Source organism: Chelonoidis abingdonii, chromosome 15, assembly GCF_003597395.2.
Source record: "Chelonoidis abingdonii isolate Lonesome George chromosome 15, CheloAbing_2.0, whole genome shotgun sequence".
Classification (NCBI taxonomy): domain Eukaryota; kingdom Metazoa; phylum Chordata; order Testudines; family Testudinidae; genus Chelonoidis; species Chelonoidis abingdonii.
In genome coordinates this window covers 50,210,344-50,226,994 of record NC_133783.1, presented here as the reverse complement: position 1 = coordinate 50,226,994, position 16,651 = coordinate 50,210,344, and positions in this window count along the sequence as shown.

Genomic DNA, 16,651 nt, shown 5'->3' with positions numbered 1-16,651 from the left:
TCTGGTGTATTGATGAGTTGTATATGTAAAAATTAAAGAAGGGTGTTAAAATTTTGGCTTGTCAGCTTTGATATACTCCTAAGGGCTATCTATACTCAGTGAGAATATCATCTGGACGGTGTATATTTTATATCCTCCTGGTGACAGTATGATAACTCTGGTGACAGTATAAATGACTGTCTGTACATTTTCAAAGCACCACAAAAGGAATATTTCATTAACGTTCATGGGTCTTGCACTGTTAAAATCCTGCATATTACTGCAAATGTAATCTTTTGGTTGTCTTTGGAGAAAGCCTGTTTGATAGGCTCATTTGCCTATTGTTTGAATCTGAAGAGATATAGAAATGAGTGTGCATCATTGAAGACAGCCATTTATATTTGTCTCTTAGCAGCTTTTTTCTCTCTTTAATTCCAACAGGCAATGCAGATATTATACAGTTCAAGCCAATCTCACTATTACACACACACCGTTTTTCAATAAGCACTTGACATCTTATGGGTCATCCTAAACCACCACTGTTTTCTGCCATAAAAGGCAATGTTTCAAGAGATTCAAAACTCCGAGTCACTTGCAATCAGATAGTACCTGACAGTCCTGAGTACATTTTACACATGGAATCAAGGGGCAGGAAAGGTGGGATGGTCTCCTGCACACAATCCTGAAGAAGGACTGTGGTGGCAAAGAGAGTTTCCAGCTGTACAAAGATCTTCATTGCTGCCATTGGCTAGGTCAATAGGTTCAGCTAATGCTCTCACTGCCTGCACATCTAAAGGGTTTGAAGACCAAGTTCCATGCATTCCATACACTGCATCAGTGGGAAGATGAGGTCTGTGTTATCAGTTAAATCCAGTCTGCGGGTCAAATCAACATAACTCCACTGACTACAGTGTGGCTACATTAATTTACACCAGCTGGAGATTTGTCTCTACATGTCTGGTCGCTAGACAAAAAAACAGCTAAGCATCACCAGTAAAGCAATTGGCATGATATGAACACATCAACTGAAATACTGTGCCTGCTGCTGAATGGAACATGTCTGCTACATTACAGGTTGTATTTTCTTTTTGTCAGCCAGGCAGACAATAGTTCCTAATGCCCCTTATTGCCTCTCTTCAGACTCTTCCACTAATATAAATAAGTATGTTTTGGCTGGGTTTTTCAGATCCACTTCTCAGACAAAAAGAACAGGTGTACTTGTGGCACCTCCGAGACTAACAAATTTATTTGAGCATAAGCTTTCATGGGCTACAGCCCACTTCATCAGATGCATGCAGTGGAAAATACAGTAGGAAGATATATATATACACATACACACACACACATACACACACACAGAACATGAAACAATGGGTATTACCATACATACTCTAATGAGAGCGATCAGTTAAGGTGCGTATGGTAATACCCATTGTTTCATGTTCTCTATGTGTATATATATCTTCCTACTGTATTTTCCACTGCATGCATCCAATGAAGTGGGCTGTAGCCCATGAAAGCTTATGCTCAAATAAATTTGTTAGTCTCTAAGGTGCCACAAGTACTCCTCGTTCTTTTTGCAGATACAGACTAACACGGCTGCTACTCTGAAACTTCTCAGACAATGTCTAGCACAAAGTTACTGGAAGACTTTGAGAATTTCTGTTGGATTATGGGCAGCTCAGGTCAGAAAAAGCAATCTTGGCTACCGTTAGCCATATTTTAGCCGACTTTCCCACTCCACTGACATTGTGCTAGATCCAGCTCTGTACAATGTTCCCATCTTTATACATTTGTTAGATGCCTTCATTAATTAAACTTAATGGGCCAGATCCTCAGCTGGTGAAAAACTGCATAGCTCTCGACCAATATTTGTGCTTTCTTTCTATAAAGCACTGGAGTAAATTAGCAATCAGATGTAATGATTCATTGTCAGGGGTAGTCAAAAGTAATCTGGATTGTTAAAACCTGAAAATTCAATAGGAACTTTCTATTTTTAACCAACCATATTTTGGGATTTTATTCAATCATCCCTTTTAACACTTGAAATGCTCTGTATAAAAATTAAGATAAAATTTATAATATCTGGGATCATTCTATCTCACGTTACGAAGATAAATAGTATTTTAAATTTAAAATACATTTAAAGTGTCCTTGAGAAAATTAGTATGCATAGTATACTATAGTAGAAGTTGGACACGTTTATTTTTTCAAGATATCCTAACATGCTGAACACTGAATCGGAAATTATCCTTTCAGCTATACAAATTATTTTAAATTAGTTAGACAGCCTGATTACACATATATTTGCATAACAATATAACTACAAGTCCTTGGAGCATTTTCCAAATATCTAATATTGTTTTATCCAACTTCAGTGGACTTTGATTCTGACTCTTATTAACCAGCCCCAAACACACCTATTTTTAGGATACCTTTTGTTTATTTTTTGTTAAAAAAAAACAAATTAAATTGATATTGTCAGGTAAACTTGTAAACTTCTCAAAAACAGAAATAACTGTGTTGACATCTATACTTAGACTTCTGTAAAGCATTTCCCTTAGCACAGCATGATAGTCTAATAAAAAAACTTAGCACAATACAAAATTAATGCAGCACTGTAACAGGGTCACATTCACTTCTCACGAGCGCCCCACTGGCCGAGCATGTGTGCCTGCAATCACTCTCTGTTGGGTCTTCGATGATTCAGCCCTCTGGCCAAGTCATACACTAGTAGTGGGCAACCTGTGGCCCATCAGGGTAATCCACTGGCGGGCCGCGAGACAGTTTGTTTACATTGATCATCCACAGGCATGGCAGCCTGCAGCCCCCAGATATCACTATGCATCATTCTAAGCCCAGCAGTGATCTGTGCTGGACAGGTATCAAAAACCAAGAAATATAATTTCACTACTAAGATGCGTACCAAGACTTTTTAACTTTTATTATTATTAATTATTATTATTATTATTATTCAATGCTAGAAGAAGCATTTGTATAAGTGTAGAAGCAGGCTTCAAGAAGATTATTTTGAAAGGTAAACTTGGCATTTAGCCAACTGACTGGACATCAATGTGAGCTTGTGTCACAACCAGAGCATGGGTGGTATTCAAACCCCTTGAATCTTAAAACAGGGAGGAATGTCCCTTCCCCCCTCCCCTTTCTCCTTCACCCAGAGGCAATACAGATTCAAGCTCCGTGAATCTAAAACAAAGAGGAAATTTACCTCCCCCCCCTTCTGTCTCTCCCACCAATTCCCTGGTGAGTACAGACTCAGTTTCTTTGAGCCTTAACAAGGGGAAAAAATCAATCAGGTCTTTAAAAAAGCAAACTTTTAATAAAAGAGAGAAAGAGTAAAGACAGATGGAGTATTACAGGGTCTTTCAGCTTATAGACTCTAGATAGAAGCCTCCTCCAGCAGAAATACAATTTAAAATACTTCCAGCCATTAAAACTCTACCAGCCAGATACACATTTGCAAATAAAGAAAACAATCAAAAAAGACTAAACCACCTTTCTACCTTTGTACTTACTAAATTTGAACAGAAGAATAGAGAGCCTGTAGGTACGTGTGGTCACTCTCAGAACCCAGAGAGAACAACAGACAAAGAACAAAGAACACACACAAAAGCTTCCCTCCACCCAGATTTGAAAGTATCTTGTCTCCTGATTGGTCCTCTGTTCAGGTGTTGTTTGTTAACCTTTTACAGGTGAAAGAGACATTAACCCTTAGCTATCTGTTTATGACAATTATTATTATTATTATTAAATGCTAGGAGAAGCATGTGTATAAGTGTAGAAGCAGGCTTCAAGAAGATTATTTTGAAAGGTAAAATTGGCATTTAGCCAATTGACTGGACATCAATGTGAGCTTGTGTCACAACCAGGCACGGGTGATCAATCCCAGTAGTTGGAACAGGAGTCAGGAGCCACAAACCAGAATCAAGACCTAGGAGCCAAGCCGAGGGTCAGAGCTGGAGCTGAGTTAGGGGCAGCACCTAGGATTCAAGTCAATGGTTAGAGCCAGAGTCAGGAGCAAGCCAGGAAAGCACAGATTGGGAACAAAGCAGGTACAGGAGCACTTATAGCTTTGAGCCTGCTGAGCTCAAAAGCAGGCCTGTTGGTTCCCTTCAGCCAATCAGGTGGGTGAGCCAATCAAGTAGACCTGTCACAACCCAGCTGAGCTCATGAACCTGCCTGGAGGTTAGGCTGACTAGTCCTCAGGCTTAGCTGAAGCAGCTCACTCCTGACAGGTGGGCAGCTGGCTCCCAATTGTGTCTTTGAAAAATCTCTCTCTTTGTTTCTAACTGTTACCCAGAGCATGACTTGTTCCTTCAAGTAACATCTCCCCAAACACACACATAAATGAAGAGGATGGGCAAGAACTTCCACTGATTTAAGACAACGTATCTGAATTGACATCAGTGGATCGATGTTGATTTATAGCAGCTTAGGATCAGACCCTATAATTCTATCTTTGCTTTATCCTCATGATTTCTGCTGCTTGTGTCCTTGAGCAGACTTATTATGCATGACTGTGATGTTGCTCCTGTCAGAATTTTTCAACTAGAACAGGTCACAGTACATGCTTGCAAAGGCCATAAAAAAGGAACACAGTGGTATTCTAAGCAAGAAAGAAGGCGAACACTCCATAATAATTACATCAGCCTCAGTCTTTGTATTCTACAAACATAACAAGACTTGAATTAAACTAACAGATCCCTAACTTCAAGGTCACCATTGGTTTTCTCTGGCAGCATTTTGACAGCACTGTAAAGTGGTTGTATAACACTACAACAAATACAATTTTGTAATACCAAGAATCCTGACCTAATGTTTTCATTTAATGGGATGCAGCAAACTAAAGTAGCAAATATCAGAGGGGTTGCTGTGTTAGTCTGGACTAGTGACAAAGTGACAAAAAGTCCTGTGGCACCTTATAGACTAACAGAAGTATTGGAGCATAAACTTTAGTCGGTGAATACCCACTTCGTCATACGCGTATGGTGGAAATTTCCAGAGGCAGGTATAAATATGCAGACAAGAATCAGTCTACAGATAACGAGGTTAGTTCAATCAGGGAGGATGAGCCCCTCTTCTAGCAGTTGAGGTGTGAACACCCAGGAAGGAGAAACTGCTTTTGTATTTGGCTAGCCACTCACAGTCTTTGTTTAATCCTGAGCTGATGGTGTCAAATTTGCAAATGAACTAAAGTTCAGCAGTTTCTCTTTGGAGTCTGGTCCTGAAGGTTTTTTGCTGTAGGATGGCTACCTTTAAATCTCCTGTTGTGTGTCCGGGGAGGTTGAAGTGTTCTCCTGTGGGTTTTTGTATACTGCCATTCCTAATATCTGACTTGTGTCCATTTATCCTTTTACGTAGGGATTCTCCAGTTTGGCCAATGTACATAGCAGAGGGGCATTGCTGGCACATGATGGTGTATATTACATTGGTGGACATGCAAGTGAATGAACCGGTGATGTTGTGGTTCATTCACCGGTTCATTCATTTGCATGCATTTGACGAAGTGAGTATTCACCCACAAAAGCTTATGCTCCAATACTTCTGTTAATCTATAAGGAGCCACGGGACTCTTTGTTGCTTTTTAAAGTAACAAAGTACATTTGTCTAATTAGTGCAACCACTTCTGTGTCTGATTGTTTAATTTAATTTAAAAAGGGTTATATGAAGATGTTAAATTAAACTGCAAAGTTGAGATCTGAGTCCAGTGTTCCCCAGGGGTCACGGTTTCTTATGCTGGGGTCTAGTTTGTCAAATATAGAGGATTAAAATCATTTTTTTAAAAAAATTCATCAAATCTATTTTCAATGGAAAATTAGGTTTTCAACTAAACAAAATTTCTCAAAAAGAGATCTGATTTCCATAAAAGATGATATTCATCAAAAAATGAAATGCCCAAAACCCCAAATATTTTGATTTAGAAATGCTGCCATAATACCTCACAGGAATTGTAGTTTATTAGCTTCATATCCCTATTCTCGTCTATGGGCAAAGCTTCCTACTCGACTAAATCTCTAATGATGCATCATTTTCTGTGAGTCCAAGGATGCATGACATCTGCTTACCAACAGGACAGATCGTGGTACATCATGGTAGATGTAGTTCAACCAGGAAGCCTAGATATAGAGGAGAATGGAAGCATGGAGGCACCCAAACTACAACTCACGTGAAGCCCATATAGCATTTCTGAACTGAAATATTTTGGGCTGGGCCAAAAATTTTCAATACTCTAATTTTTGCTGAAAAGTCATTTGTTTTCTGAAGAAATAAACCATTTCCAACCATTCCTAGATTTAAGCTATACATCAAAGCTTTTCTAAAACGTAGGTGCTTGGATCTGGAGATTTGGGAGGGAGAGGCACACAACTGGAGGGTTCCCTCTACCTGAGACTCTTGGGATACAATATGACTCATAGATCCCTGCAGTACCCCACAAACCATCTTCTTGCCAGCTCACTACACTGCTATCTATTATTACCCTTTGTTAATATCTTTTTATCTGATTTCAGTCATCGGACAGTGTTTTTATTCAAGTCAGTTTGAATTAGCTTTCCAGTTAAGATTTTGGGTATGCCTACACTGCAATATGAGCCTGGGCTCAGACCCAGGCTGAAGCCCTAATCCCCTTTCTAACTACACACATCTCTCTCTGACTCAGACTCAGACACAGGGACCTAGGACTCTGTAGGGATGGAGGGTACGAGCCCAAGTCCAGCTGGGACCCAAGGCTCAAATCCTGTTGTTCTGCAATGTGGACACAACCACTCTGGACTCAGGCCTGGGAGACCACCAACCCTGTCCCACAAATCCCTGTATCAGTGTTCTTTGTCCTCTCTATCCTACAAGTCACCAATCGACTCCTACAAAATGGAGGCAACCACCTCAGCTCAAGTACAGCTCAACATTTAACCTTTCCATTGTATTCTGACTGCTGCGCTGCAAACACAATGAACCTTCTTCTGCATTTGCAATGGCCACCAATCAGAAGTCCTTTGCCAAGCATGCTCCTTCCTAGTCATGGTAGCACAGCCAGATTTTGTTGAATCTGTGGTGTGTGAGGTGAGTTAAGCAATGATTTTAGTAAATGTACCGGGAATGACTATGCCTATCACTAAACAACAAAGAAGCTGGCCATGTTGGAAATGCACCAGACTGATGACCAGTGCAGGGAACATACTTTGCAGTAGTTGGTCTTGGAGTGCTTAGCCAGGGACCAGAATCCCACTTCTGGGAACTCGCTGTCAATTTTGACCAGGTGCTGGCTACTGCACCTAGCACAGAGCCAACAGGGGTGCATGATGACCTGGTCAGCCAGGATGGTGACCCAATGGCCCCAGAATCTAGAATGAAAATGAATGGGAGCCAGTAGCAGGTGCTGGATGAGGCCACCAAATTGACTCCAATGATGAAACCAGTCCCCAAGGAGGCTTTCCCACAGGAGCAGCTTCAGAACATCCTGGGAATATATTCAGATGAGTTTTTTGATGCTCCCCTGGAGGAGTGGCTCACTGTAGCACTGGCAGCAAAAACTACAGGTATACTCCAAATCAAAAAAACAGTAAGAGGGCCAAAAAAAATGCCACCGTGGCTAAACCGAGTAAAAAGACAAAAAGATCATTTTAAAAATTCCCTCAAATCTTACTGAGGAAAATAGAAAGGAACATAAACTCTGGCAAGTCAAGTGTAAAAGTAGAATTAGGCAGGCCAAAAATGAACCTGAAGAGAAACTAGCAAAAGACAAAAAAACTAACAGCAATTTTATTAAGTACATCAGAAGCAGGATGCTTGCCAAACAATCAGTGGGGCCACTGCATGACTGAGGTGCTAAAGGAGCATTCAAGGAAGACAAGGCATTTGCTGAGAAGCTAAATAAATTCTTTGCATCACTCTTTCCCTCACATCCTCTGCATTTGATTCCCACACCCGAGCCATTCTTTTTAGGTGACAAATCTGAAAAACTGTCCCAGACTGAGGTGTCATTAGAGAAGGTTTTGGAACACACTAATAAATTTAACAGTAAAAGTCACCAGGACCAATTGGTATTCACCCAAGCATTCTGAAGGCATTCAGATACGAAATTGCAGAACTACTAACTGTGGTATAAGGCTCTGTGCCAGATGACTGGAGAATAGCCAATGTAACACCTATTTTTAAAAACAGACTCCACAGGCAATTCCAGCAATTACAGGATGGTAAGCCTAACTTCAATATCAGGAACATTGGTTGAAATGATAGTAAAGAACAGCATTATTAGGCACATAGATGAACACAAAATGTTGGGGAAGCATCAAAATGGCCTATGTAAAGAGAAATCATGCCTCACCAATCTATTAGAATTCTTTGAGGGGGGTCAACAAACATGTGGACAAGGGTGACCTAGTGAATATAGTATACTTGGACTTTCAGACAGCCTCACCAAAGTCTCTTAAGCAAAGTAGGAAGTCTTGGGATAAGAGGGAAGGTCCTCTCATGGATCAGTAACTGGTTAAAAGACCGGAAACAAAGAGTAGGACTAAAAGGTCTATTTTCACAATACTGAGCGATAAATAGTGACATCCCCCAGGGATCTGCACTGGGACCAGTGCTGTTCAACATACTCATAAATGATCTGGAAAAGAAGATATATAGTGAGGTGGCAAAGTTTGCAGATGATACACAATTACTCAAGATTGTTAAGTCCAAACCAGACCGTGAGGAGTTACAAAAGGAAAGCTGGATAACTGGGCAACAAAATGGCCCATGAAATTTAGTGTTGATAAATGCAAGGTAATTCATATTGGAAAACATTCTCAATATACAGACAAATGACAGGGTCTAAATTACCTGCTACCACTCAAGAAACAGATCAGAATCATTGTGGACAGTTCGCTGAAAACATCTGCTCACTGTGCAGTGGCAGTCCAAAAAGCTAATAGAATGTTAGGAAACGTTAGCAAAGGGATAGATAATAAGGAAGAAAATATTATGATGCCACTATATAAATCCATGGTACCATCCCACATGAAGGCTAACACAGTGTCCTGTCAATTCCTTCATGAATGTTGACCTAATCCTGGGTGCTGATAGCTGAAATCTTTTCCTGAAGCAGGAACTCCAGATAGGTAGTCACATTTTGGGAAAAAGTGTTTTTCTAGGGCCACCTTGGTAGCTGGCCAGCCCACTCCACTCCTAGATGTGCTGTGCACTCTCCTTATGCTTTAATACACAGCTGACTTCCCCAGCAGCTTGGACCAAAACCTCTCTTTGCCACCGGGAACTATAGGAACTGTTATGTCCTCCAAAATGTGGAATGCCTGAAATGATAGGGAAGGCTTATGTAGATTGCCACAGCAATCACTGTCCCCCAATGTCCAAACTGGTCTGCAAATTTTAGAAAAGCGTGATTGTGATTTTAACTTACCACTCTCTGTGCAAGTCTTTGGCTGCAATTAAACTGGATGGGTCCAGGGAACTTCTGTGGTCTGAAGCATCCTTCTAGCAATATATTGAAGTACAGTTTTACAAAATAACATTTTGTGTCCTTGAAATTCCAAAAGGACTTTGTGTATGCTCATGCCCTGAAACATTTGAGACTGCAACCATCTGTGTCTTGTCTGCTTCCAGACCCACTGACCTCCACAGACTGTAGTATCTTGACTGCTTGCCCACGCTCCAGTAGAAGCCTGTACCATCAGGTGGCAAATAGAAAGGCAAGATGAGAGACAAGTGGAAATGCTCAGATTGGCTGTACAGCTTGTGGACAGGATTTCAGTGCAGGAACAGACACTAGTTTCATAGTTCCTGGAAGAGGAATGGCAGTTAAGGGAGGAGGATAAAGCACAGCAGAAAACTGTTGTGAACATCTGCTTTCACTAATGCCCACAAGACCGCAGGCTCCTGCTGTCCCCCACTCCCCCAGTCTGAATCCCCTCCACAATGCAATGTGCTGCAGACCAGGAACAGTTTGGACAATTCCATAGCAGGATAGGCCATGGACTCAGGTCCTATCAGCGGATGGACAGGCCAAATGTTCTCCATGCAGTCCTCGATGCTGAGCCCCTCCTTTATGTTTACCTCCACCCTCAAATCCTGGTGCCCAGTGCATGACAAGCATGTAAGAATAGGAAAGAAGAAGAGGGGGCCTGGAGACATGCCACAGTAAGGGGTTTCCATCTTGGAAACGGTTTCATTGTTTGCACTTGTTCAATCACTTTGTTCATGGTTTTGTTAAAGGTTTGGGGGTTTCTGGTGTTTTGGTAGAATGGCTGCTGGCCAGCCGGGCAATAGTTTAATATTGTGCTTTTCTAATAAATGTTCAAAAAGAAAGTTTTTTATTTTATTAAGAAATTGTATTACCATCTGGCGTAGTGCCTCCTGCTGGTTGTCCTGGGAATTAGCTCTTCACCAGCTCCGGAGCACCCTCTGCAGGCCGGTGGCTCACCTGTTGCTGGACCCATGTCCCTCCCGGACCCCAATGCCTTTTACCCTAGGGTTCTGCCCCAGCAGTACCCCCACACTCTGAGTCTCCCCTCCCTGGGGAACCCTCTTTCCACCTTGCCTCAGTGACTACTGCAAGTCACCATCTCGCCTCCTCTCACAGAGGCAGACTGGCCACTCATCATTGGCAAGGGGTTAGGACCAGCTGCCTCTGCCTATTCCCAGGTTGCCCCTCTGCAATCCTAGTACCTTTTGGTAGGCTTCACCAAGGCCTGCAGCCTGGGGGATTTACAAGGCTGGAGCTTCCCAGCTCCCTTTGCCCTGTCCCAGCCCTGCTCCACTTTAGGTACCTTCCCTCAGGCAGCTAGCCCCTCCCACTGTAGGGCTAGAGCAAGACTCTTTCTGGCCCACAGCCCTTTTATAACAGCCAGCTGGGCCCCTACCCAGTCAGCTTCCCCCAGCTGTTCTTAATCCCTTTCCCTGCTGCAGCCCTCTCCAACACTGCTTTTAAGCCCTTTTCTGTAGGAGTGAGGCAGCTGCCCCACTACACCATTACAACATACAGTGTCTATTTCAAATGATAAACACATAAGGAGCAATACTGAAGCTGTATGCAAACCATTTATTTCTCAGTACAGATCACTAAATCCAGAGTTCCCGCCCCGCATTTCATAAGTGATCATCATAAGTCCAATCAACAACCCCTTACCTAATGTACTGTAAGCATTGCACAAGCACATTCATAATGGTACTATTTTCCATCCATGAGAGCACAAAATAGCTCTAATTTATGTTGCCTGGGTGCATCCGTGGTAGCTGCACTTTCTGGCTAATTACCAGTTTAGCAGCCTGACACTGTCATAAGTCCATTGAGAGGGACCTTTGGCTTCACAAAGATTGTGAAGCACAGCAAGCCGCAATAACGACGACAGCACTGAGGATACTGGAATCCAAATGGGTCTATAGACAGCACCAGCAAGATTTCAGTCTGCTAAACATACATTCAACCACCATTCTTCACCTGCTGTGAGTGTAATTAAACCTTCTTTTGCAAAGGCCTCTGAGATCAGGATATAGTTTCATAAGGCAAAGCAAAAAGTTCTCTTTATGCAAATGTTCTAGACCCACTGCTGGGCATCTCTGGTCTGCATGATGATGTGGCCCACCAATCTCTGTGTAAACAGACTTCTCAGAGTAGGGTTATTGTGTTATAATTTGAAATACATCTGGGGGGTCATCCTGTCCCAAAACCAGCAACCAAGATTTAGTAATGATCCATTACAATGGTGATATAATTTATCTGGTAGGTGAGGACGGGGAGTTGGTACACCTTGATAAAAGGTTATTTAAAGTTAGCCACGGTAATACAACTCGTTGGCAAAAAACATTTATTTAAACTGGAACTGGATTCCACGTACCTACAATATAATTAAACAAAAAAACCACACAAACTTATAATGGTTCAAATACACACACACAGATTCTAAAACTCACTATTAAGTGTATTTAATTAAATATAACCTTCTAAATAAAAGAAGTATGTCTATATCTATCTCTGTACGTACAGGCTATTATCTTATAGATTTTTGTTATTTTAGTTCAAATCTCCCCTTTGCCCAAACATCTCACTGGGTAAAGGTCTAAAGCCCAAGGCAGTCTTTGAGCCACAGGCACCTCTCTGAAGAAATGGACTTTATTCCAGTGATACTTGCTTGCAAGGGATATACATTAGACCAGAACTAGTGGATCTGGAGGATATTTGACTCTCCTGTTCCAGATCTCCAGAACAACATGAATCAATGACAGGAGATGACCAGATCCAGTGCTCAGGAACATGCCATCAAACATGGACTGACTTGACCAGCCAGTCAGCTTCAAATTAAAGGGACCCTCTTCTGCAAGTCTGTCTGTTCTGCTCAATCTCAGTCTCTCAACTTACTCTCGGTTTCTCTCATTCCCAGTTTCCCTCTGGCTTCCCTCTCTCCCTTTCTCTGTCTCAGTTGACTCACAGACTCTGCTTCTCTCTATCTCTCTCAGGGCAGGTCTACAGTACAATCTAAAGTTGACCTAAGTTACACAATTCCAGCTATGTGAATGACACATCTCATTCCAGTGGAGTACCAGAGTCGATGGGAGCGTGTTCAGTCAATTTAGCAGGTCTTCACTAGACTTGCTAAATCGACGCCCGGTGGATCGATCGTCATAGCGTCAATCCACCTGGTAGTGGAGACAAGCCCTCAGGCTCATTCCTGCCTGCCTCTATCCCTCAACCATTCCCTTTTTCCCCTCCAGCTGGCACATTCCTCCCTCTAAGAGAAGGGGACACTTTCTCTCACTTTCTCAGAGGGAGGGGCTACTTCCTTTCTATAGAAAACTGACAGTGCATTCACCTGAACACACTTTAAATCATATCCACATAGAGGGTAGAGACCCTTTACCACATTTACATTTGCTTGTGGCCCTCCTGCAGAAGAGTTAGTCTACATAAGGGGCATCAGTGGCTATACCAACTGTCATGAACAGCATCAGCCCACTAGAGTCTGCCATGTCTGTGTTCTGATCCTCCTTCTCTTCTTCCTCCTCCATCCTTAACTCTGTCAGGTGGCTTCAGTGGGTCAGAAAACTCTGCCAGAATGTTCACCAGCGTATCACCAAAGTTTTGCCCATTTTCTTAAACAAAAGATAAAGTGCAAGTCAGAGAAGCTCTTCAAATGGTGACTGCACCACATTGCTCTAGTTGCTGGGAGCCCGAGGACCAAAATGACGGCTCGGCAGGATGTTTTGGAGGGCTGCTTAAACATCCAGTGATATACAGGGTTGACAGTCAAGTTTTCCCCATGAACAAAGCTCTAGGGCAGCCACATTTCAGGAGGATACTAGGCAGTCTAGGATATGGTTGGTTGGACTTGGGCCTGCATATCGTGCTGTGGATGCTAGAACCCCAGGCCGGAGCCTGGGTTCAAAAATTCTGAGCTTAGGATCAGCAATCAATGTAGATGGTAATGTCCTGGGTTCTCAAACCCAAGGTTCACTGACTTGAGTTTCACTAATTATGTTGCAGTGTAGACTTACCCTCTAAGAGCAAGAGCATCAAATGCTTAACTAAGACCCTTCATCCACATTCCTATTAAAAACGTCATCCAGCTTCTCTGCCAAGATTTATTGTTAATGGGACTGATCTAGTGCCAAGGGAGGGCTCTGTGATGAAGTGGGAATTTTCTGTAATATTGTTATGAAACTAGTGTGTGCCTCAGCTTCCCCTATATTGTTGCATTGTTACCCAATGGTTAGGAAAGGACTGTTTGCTCTCAGGGCAAGCTAAGAGATACTGCTACGAATATTGCCTTGGTGTCTGAGAGTAAATGGGTCATAGAAAAAAAGACTGGCTGAGGCTGACCCCATATCAGGAGGACTTCATGAAGACAATGGCAAAGCCAATCACCAGGACATTGATACCTGGCAATCTATGACCCAGAGGGAGATAGATTTCCCCACCTCTCAGCAGGGAAGCTGGGCAACCTCTCACAGCTTGAGAACAAAGGATTGGGAAGGTGTGAAGTGATAAGGGATAAGAGTTGGCTGCTGGAAGAAGTCAGGGCTTTCACTTGGACTCTGACTAAAAGGTCAGATAGAGACAGACATAGTGCTTAAACAATGGGGTTCACCAGGGGTGGATCCAGGCCCCAGCATGCCCCTCAGACCCTACCTTTCCCCTTGTGGTGCATCAAACCTCGCACTTGGTCCCACTGTGAGTGGCGCCTCCTTGGCTGTGGAGATGATACAGAATGGGAGTGGGTCCTAAAGCTTCCTCTTTAGCACCTAGGGTTGAGCAGGATATTGAAAACACGAAAGGATCCAGTATAAACTAAATCCAATGAAAACTATTTCTTTCCTCCATTGTGCAAATGACAGCAATGTGGTAACATACATATTCCAGAAATAATGTTCCTGTACCAGACACATTGAAATATAAAATTGTTGAGAATATTAATCCAAGAATTCTATAGTTCTTTGATCCAAAAAGGTTTGAAAGTTTTGGACATACGTTTAACAGCCGCATACAGGCAAGATATTAACCTAATCATACTGAGAAAGCAAATGTCAGAATCGGCCACCCTCTCAAAGCATGATTCAAAAGCCAATGAAGGCAATGGAAAGATTCCCATTGACTTCAATGTGCTCTGGATCAAGCTCTTGGTGATCAATAAAGACATCAATGAAAACATATTTTCCTTGACAGCTAAGTTTTCCTAAGGCTAGTCTAAAGGCATAAATGCCTTCTCATGATTCCTGCTGAATCTCATCTACTTTTTAAAAACCTCTGCACTGTAAAGTAACAATCAGTTGCCCATATGTAAAGGTGACTAACAGCTACCAACCCTCTCTTACATCTTTTACCCACTGAAATCTTATCTTGGTTTATTACTGCACACATGAGCCAACTTCTGCTCTCAGTTAGGGCTGGTCTCATCCAGAGCCCACTGAAAGACTCCCATTGATTTCAGTGGGCTGCAGATTAAATCTATAGACTAATGTAAATCCATAATAGTCCAGAAAAGTCAGTGGAGCTCCTTGAGATTGATACCAATCTAAGTGAGAGTAGAATCTGGCCCACTACTCCTGCCAATACTTATTATGTATGATTTATATTATAGTAGCACCTAGATACCCCAACCAGGATCAGGGCCTTGTTGGGCTAGGTACTGTACATAAGTCTAGTGGAAGACAGTCCCTGTTCTGAATAGTTTACAATATAATTTATGACAATGTAGATAAAGAGTCTACAGTACACTCCTCTTTGTTCAAATGGCCTGAAGGACATCTGAAAGTTTCGGGTAACCTGACATTCAGATACACAGAAATGCTATTAACTAACATAGGGCTACATAGGGGACACACCGTGGATTCGAATAACTAGGATTTTCAGATTAAGCACATTTGGAAAACTCGAATGATACTGTATTGTATGTGCTTAATACTTGGACTGTTATGCTAAGCTGAATTTCAAAAGGAACAGCATATGCGCCATCTGTGAATACTGAATAATCACAACAAGTTAATTGCTGGCTATACATAAAGGAAGAAACAAATCACAATAATATTTGAAATTCAAAATTATTAACAAGTAAATTCTTCGGTTCCATAAACTGCTTGTGAATAGTTCAATGGGTCCCATAGTCTGGGAATCTAGTTAGTGGGACAATTAAAAACAAATACACCAAAGTTAATTTGCAAACTGTTCCATGCAAGGTCCAAGGTAAGACGATATGAAGATGTACACGTCCTGGAGGGGTTGCTCATTAGAAGAGCCCCAACAGCTGGCCCTGTTTTGTTTTTTATTTTATATCAGACCAGATGGACAGATACTGCCTTTTGTCAGCTTGATGGAGAAAATGTGAAGAAGCACTTTTATGTGCTTGTTTCCAAAAGCAGCAGATGCAACAAAAGGGAAAGTAGGAAGCAGATTGATTAAACCTATGCATCATTTTTAAGTACGCCTTCTGAATCACTGAAAGTAAACAAAGAGAGAGTGATAAAATTGAGCAATACATTGTTCTAATTTCCCCTTAACGGCTAAGAATCAACTGTTTCATCTTTTGATTTTGGCAAGGTTTGTGAGCCCTGAAAAAGAACAGTAAGATCAAAAGCCCTGGGAATTTGGAAGGCTTTTAAATCTAAGGACAATAAAGGAGATGGATTTCTTAGTGGAGTTTTTAGGCCCAAGCATAACCACAAAATATAGATCCAGATTTTGAACCTCTCAGACTTTAGGTAAGTTTAGATATTGGATGTGGTTTAGATCCATCTGTATTAATATCTCCATACTTGACAACTAAAAGTAACTTCTCCTAGCTAAGAAGTCTTTTTATCTTAGTATATGTAAATCATCTGTATTATTTTGCTACTACCAAAAAGACACAAAAGTATTGTGCCTAAACTGAAAATACTATCAAGCTAGATAATTTTTGCAAAGCATTCCTTGTCAGAAAAAGTTTCCACCTAACGTTTATTAAGTGCATTTTCCATACATTTAGAAGCACACTGCATCCTAAAATAAAATGTTCAGGAACTTTCTATCTCATTGTTGTTTATGTCTCATAGTTCAGAAAATCATCCATTTTTAACTATTTACCATTTCTTTCCTGTCAAGTAATTCTTAGCACTCTCTGACTTCTCTTTCTGAAGCACTTACTGGGTGACTCAAACATTTTAGTTCTCTAAGACATGCAAGCATTTA